The sequence below is a fragment of the Nanorana parkeri genome, unplaced genomic scaffold (assembly GCF_000935625.1).
Source record: "Nanorana parkeri isolate BGI_ZX_2015 unplaced genomic scaffold, ASM93562v1 scaffold923, whole genome shotgun sequence".
Lineage (NCBI taxonomy): Eukaryota > Metazoa > Chordata > Amphibia > Anura > Dicroglossidae > Nanorana > Nanorana parkeri.
This window is the reverse complement of record NW_017307191.1, coordinates 515,912-522,653: the sequence shown is the minus strand read 5'-3', so window position 1 is coordinate 522,653 and position 6,742 is coordinate 515,912.

The following is a 6,742-nucleotide window of genomic DNA, read 5'->3' as shown; positions in this document are numbered from 1 at the left end:
AAAGCGGTAGTTTTGTTTTTTTGGGGGGGGGGGGGGTGTGGCCCCTTTAAACACATTGTTTTACTTGACATGTATATGTTCTCTGATACGTCTGATCTGTAAATGCTGAACTTGTATATTTTAGGATTTGTTTTCTATAACATACATTTTGTTTTTCTTTGTGTACCTCAAATTTTTTTTAAGATTAAAAAAGTTACATTTGAGACATTTCTGTTTTATCTGAAACCCGTCTTATGAAGTTGCTTTAATCTCCTGTGAAGAAGACATTGGACAGCGAGGAGGAGAAACAACCCCACAAGACCATAATCCTCATACATTCCCCACATGTAACACTATATACATCACTCTTCAGAAATCCTCCACCTTTTATCATTAAAAAGTCATCCTTGAGCTCCAGTCAGTGAGTTTGCCCAAGCTGTGATGATGTCATCAGGCAAGAGGAAGCATTTCCTCAGTCTCCCCTCCCCCAGTGATCAGTCTGCTGCAGGCAGGAGGAAGCATTTCCTTAATCTCCCCTAGTAATCAGTCTACTGCAGGCAGGAGCAAAAATTCCCTAAGTTCCCCCTCCCCAGTGATCAGTCTGCTGCAGGCAGGAGGAAGCATTTCTCCAGTCTCCCCTCCCCCCAGTGATCAGTTTGCTGCAGGCAGGAGGGACCATTTCTCCAGTCTCCTCTCCCCCCAGTGATCAGTTTGCTGCAGGCAGGAGGAAGCATTTCTCCAGTCTCCCCTCCCCCCAGTGATCAGTTTGCTGCATGCAGAAGGAAGCATTTCCTCAGTCTCCCCTCCCCCAGTGATCAGTTTGCTGCATGCAGGAGGAAGCATTTCCTCAGTCTCCCCTCCCCCAGTGATCAGACTGTACATTGTAACTCGGTAGCCAATCACAAGGTGAGAGGCTGCAGCAGGGGCTGATCTGTGTCAGACACAGAACAACACAAGCCTCAGGATTTACATGACTGTGAGCCAACATCTCAGCCCAGGAAGTAGATGGTGACCCTGGATGATGCTTAAACAAAGATGGTGCCGCACTTCTGGAGAGAAAAGCAGATGAAGACAGGGAGAGCCCTGTTATAAATACCAGCACGAGCTTGCCCCGTGTTGGTCTACGAGAGGTGTAATAAGCAAATGGGTCCATCAGAACCCACACACAGCTTGAGGGCCACTTCTAATCGGCCTTTATAACTCCATTCTCAAGGCTTACACTGTGTTGTCCAAACCTTCCTCAACCAGCACCCAAATAAATGCCCCCGCCCCTTTTTCCTGCTTTTATATCCTCCCAACCACACTTTAGAATTGTTAGTTTTCCAAACACGGCCACGAATCTTGGTTGTGAACACCTCATAGTTCCTGATAAAGAAGGAGGAGGAGCCCGGACACTCAAGACTTAAAATGACTTATTTTGTCCAAACACTAAGAGACTTCTGCTCAACAACCAAAGTTTTGTTCTGGTTCCCAAACCTCTAACAGCCTTGTTGTGGTCCAAAAGGTCCAAAGTATGACATTTTACCCAACCCCCCCCCCCTCAGAAAGTTTTGGGTTGGTCCACGATCATATTTGGATCTGTTTCCAGTACAAAACACGGATTAATGTTCCTCACACCGAAACTCATTTGTGGGTGATTTATGGCCACATATTGTCCAGACTCTATGGAGGTCCATTTTGCCGATGAGTAGAAGCCGCGTTTGCTTCCTGAAGCGGTCCAAACGTTGGTGCGTGGTATCAACTCCTGTTTCTTGAGTGGGAAGATGTCTTCTAATGGTCTACTGACCAGTTCTGTCCACAGATTGTCCATTTCCAGAAGCTTCTCCCACTGAAAACTGGATCCATTGGGAAGACCAAACGCCTTCTAGTTCAAAAGTCTTCCGCCTTCTTCTGGCCTCTACTCCATGGCACGTTCACCCGTCTCGGGGTCCACTCCCACATCGGTTTCTAGGAAAATAATAAGGATGTTAGATATGATTTACAATAACCAGGGATGCACTGATACCGGTATTTGTATCGGTGCCGATGCCGAGAGTATTCGCCCAAATGCTCCGGTGCCTGGCCTGCAACTTGAGCTTCCCGTTTTAGGAAGCCAGGGAGCTTGTGAAGAGGGAGCATGGAGCCGGCTTCCTGGCCAATCAGGAAGCCAAGCAGCGTGTCATTACACATTCCCCCAGCTTTCTGATTGGCCGGAAAGCTGGCTTCATGCTCCCTCGTTACCTGGTGACGAGAAGCATGGAGACGGCTTTCCTGCTAATCGGGAAGCCAGGTGGCGAGTCATTACACACCTTAATGGGACTTCCAGTATTGGTATCGGCGAGTACTGAAAAAAAATATCGGTACTCGTACTCAATACCGAAAAAAAACAGTAACGGTGCATCCCTACCAATAACACTTGACCATTCATGGAACTCATTTCCACTAGGAAGCTCACAAGTTCCCCATCACAATCTCACACACACATTCCATAGGAGCAAGCCATGAAACCATCAGGAACATTTTGACTTGTTGGAGGAACCAAGGGCCCCAAAGTAAAAATGATCCAACATGGGGAGACAATGTCAACTTCCTCCTGATAGTATCTCTGGTGTGAACTTAACCCGAGACCCTTACATATAGGGGGTCATTCACGAAGGAGCCGAAGGATCCAGCCGTAGCTTTAGCTGATCCTTCGGCTCACTTCAGCTGTGGGAACCCTTCGGTTCAGTCAAACTGAAGGGCTTCTATACGGGCTATTCACAATAGCCCATACAGCAGCCGAGCCGAACCCATGTGCTTTGGCTCGGCTGAGCCGTAGTGACAGGCGAAGCGTGGAAGAAGCCGACCGGTCTCCACGCAAATGACAGCTGGGCGGAGCCAGCCGTGATCCCACGGCTGGCTCTGCCCAGTTGTACAGACAGATCAGCGTCCCCAGATGACCTGGGCACGCTGATCTGTCATTAAACAATAACAACTGGGCTGAGGTAGCTGTGATGCCACGGCCGGCTCCGCCCACTTGTTATTCATTGCCCGGGACCTGCTAGAAGACTCTGGCAGGTGCCGGCCAATAGGAAACAGTTGGGCGGAGCTGGCACTTATGTCACCGCTAGCTCCTCCCAATTGTTTCTCTTTTGCAGGCATCTGTCAGATTTGACATTATGCGTAGAGAGTTTGTTGCATGTGGTCTGGTTGGCATGCATCGTTTTTTTTCTTTTTGGAAAAACATTTTTATTGTTTTCTTAACTTTTTAAAATTTTTGTATTTTTACATTTTTTAAAATAATTTTTAAATTTGGGGGGGTGGGGGTTTCCTTTATTAAATTTTTTTCTATTCTGCTCGCGACCTCGGAGGTAGCGAGCAGAATAGCTGAGTCGAAGGCCGCTCGGCAGCATTCGGCTATTCACTCACTGCCGTTCGGCCCCTATGAGAATACGCCCCTACGGAGCTTCGGCTCAGCCGATCCAGATGTTGGATCGGCTGAGTCGAACTCCCTATGCACTTCTGCTCAGCCGAACATGCGGAGGATGTTCGGCTGACCGAAGGCAGCCAATGTACGCCTGAAATCAACCGTACTGAGCCGGAGTGAATAGCTGAACAGCGTTCGGCTCACTTGGGCCTAGTTATTCACTTGGTTGCCTTCAGCAGCTACGTGAATAACCCCCATGAATTTAGCAATCTTCCCTCTCTAATGGTCACTATTCTAGGGCGGGGCCTCAGTCTGAAACATTATATAGCTGGACAGATGTTCTTTTTACCAGTTCAGGTCTTCAGACGTTTTGAAAACCAGGTCTTACCCATGCTGGAGACACTGGGAGACGGAGGGGACACCATGTGATGTGGGGATTCCTCTTCTATATGAGATACGGAAGAGTACGCCGAGTCTACTTCCTGCTGCCCTAAGTCATCCAGCGAAACCTCAAGAGAGTCCATATTTTGGTGGCCAATGGAATTCTGTGGAGCAAAACCCAGGTTAGACTGATGACCGATCACCAGCACTGGATCCAAAAGCACGTTCTCTCCTGGAGCGCCATTCAGACTGTTGGCCGGTTCAACAAAAGTCGTATGAGTCCTGCTGGCTCCATCTGAGTCCATATTTCCTCCAGGATAGGGTTGGTTGAGGCTGAGGGCGGCGATGGTTGAATCCTTGGGTGACCATTTCTCTGCTGTGGATTGGTTGGGCTCTACATGGTGGACATCTGCAACAAAGAAGATTTACTTTTATTTTTGCAGATTCTTAAAGCTGAAGTTTAATCTGCTTACATTTTGCTTTCCCTGGTTCCTCTCTCTGCCCTTCAGGAATAGGCTAGAAACAAAAAACCTCGCCTTTGTTATTACATCATTTATATTAAACTCGGTGACATCATCACTGGGTCTCTATGCAGTGCATAGGCCTCCCCACCGGCCTGCCCACTGTGTGCATAGGCCTTCCCACCAGCATGCTCCCACTGTGTGCATAGGCATGCCCACTGGCCTGCACACTGTGTGCATAGGCCTTCCCACCAGCATGCTCCCACTGTGTGCATAGGCCTACCCACTGTGTACATAGGCCTCCCCACCAGCATGCTCCCACTGTGTGCATAGGCCTACCCACTGTGTACATAGGCCTCCCCACCAGCATGCTCCCACTGTGAGCATAGGCCTACCCACCAGCATGCTCCCACTGTGCATAGGCCTCCCCACCAGCCTGCCCAATGTGTGCATAGGCCCGTCCACTGTGTGCATAGGCCTTCCCACTGTGTGCATAGGCCTTCCCACTGGCCTGCCCACTGTGTACATAGGCCTACCCACCAGCATGCTCCCACTGTGCATAGGCCTCCCCACCAGCCTGCCCAATGTGTGCATAGGCCTGCCCACTGTGTGCATAGGCCTTCCCACTGGCCTGCCCACTGTGTACATAGGCCTTCCCACCAGCATGCTCCCACTGTGTACATAGGCCTTCAAACCAGCATGCTCCCACTGTGTGCATAGGCCTACCCACCAGCATGCTCCCACTGTGTGCCTAGGCCTCCCCACCAGCCTGCCCACTGTGTGCATAGGCCTGCCCACTGGCCTGCACACTGTGTGCATAGGCCTGCCCACCAGCCTCCTCCCACTGCATGTAACATACGCCACAGATAGGGAATGTACTTCCCCGCTGTGTGTGTGAGATGGGCTCCATTTACAAAAGTTCTGCCATTCGCACGGACTAGTGCCCCTAGATGGCGCTGACAAGTATAGTATTTGTCAGCACCATCTAGGGGCACTAGTGCAACGAGTATAGGAATTTCCTTTACTCGTCAGCGCCATCTAGGGGCACTAGTGCAACGAGTATAGGAATTTTATCTACTCATCAGCGCCATCTAGGGGCACTAGTGCCATGCAAATGGTGGAACTTTTACAAATGAAGCCCTATGTGTATTTGCCATTCATTTTTAAAACTTGTTTGGGATCTACACACATCCATTTATCCCCCTGTAATCATAGGATGTGGAAACCTTTGTGTTTGTCACTATTACCCAATGACTCCCCAATTACAATATCCTCAATTAACTCTGCATTATTAGTGACAATTAGATCTAAGATGGCATTTTTTCTGGTAGGAGTCTCCACCATCTGGTCCATGAAATTGTCGCGCAACATGTTTAGAAATCGCCCCGCCTTTGCCGAACCCGAAGTTCCATTGGCCCAATTGATGTCTGGGTAATTGAAGTCACCCATCAAGACTCTTTGTTCCGGACAAACCAGTCCAACCGCTTTTTTTTCCAAGCAGGCAATCAGCTCATCATGAGAGCAAATACACCGACGCGTCCCGCTCCGAACTTCATTCAGATTCCCAAAACGTGCAAAAGTTTGATATTTTCATTTAAAATTGCTTCTAACAGCATTCAGTATAAATAAAAGGAGTCTTGCCGTACATCTTGTGTCCCCAGAAATGGGAAAACATTCAGTTTTGTTTACAGTTTTCAGTAGGAGACTTTTGTTGCATAGAATTTATTATAACTGCGTAATTATGGAGTGAGGGTGGGTTGGTATGCGGAGGGTCGGCTGGTATGCGGAGGGTCGGCTGGTATGGATAGGGTCAGCTGGTATGCGGGAAGGGTCGGCTGGTACGGGGAGGGTCGGGTGCTATGGGAAGGGTCAGCTCATATGAAGAGGGTCAGCTGATATGAAGAGGGTCAGCTGATATGAAGAGGGTCAGCTGATATGAAGAGGGTCAGCTGATATGAAGAGGGTCAGCTGATATGAAGAGGGTCAGCTGATATGAAGAGGGTCAGCTGATATGAAGAGGGTCAGCTGATATGAAGAGGGTCAGCTGATATGAAGAGGGTCAGCTGATATGAAGAGGGTCAGCTGATATGAAGAGGGTCAGCTGATATGAAGAGGGTCAGCTGATATGAAGAGGGTCAGCTGATATGAAGAGGGTCAGCTGATATGAAGAGGGTCAGCTGATATGAAGAGGGTCAGCTGATATGAAGAGGGTCAGCTGATATGAAGAGGGTCAGCTGATATGAAGAGGGTCAGCTGATATGAAGAGGGTCAGCTGATATGAAGAGGGTCAGCTGATATGAAGAGGGTCAGCTGATATGAAGAGGGTCAGCTGATATGAAGAGGGTCAGCTGATATGAAGAGGGTCAGCTGATATGAAGAGGGTCAGCTGATATGAAGAGGGTCAGCTGATATGAAGAGGGTCAGCTGATATGAAGAGGGTCAGCTGATATGAAGAGGGTCAGCTGATATGAAGAGGGTCAGCTGATATGAAGAGGGTCAGCTGATATGAAGAGGGTCAGCTGATATGAAGAGGGTC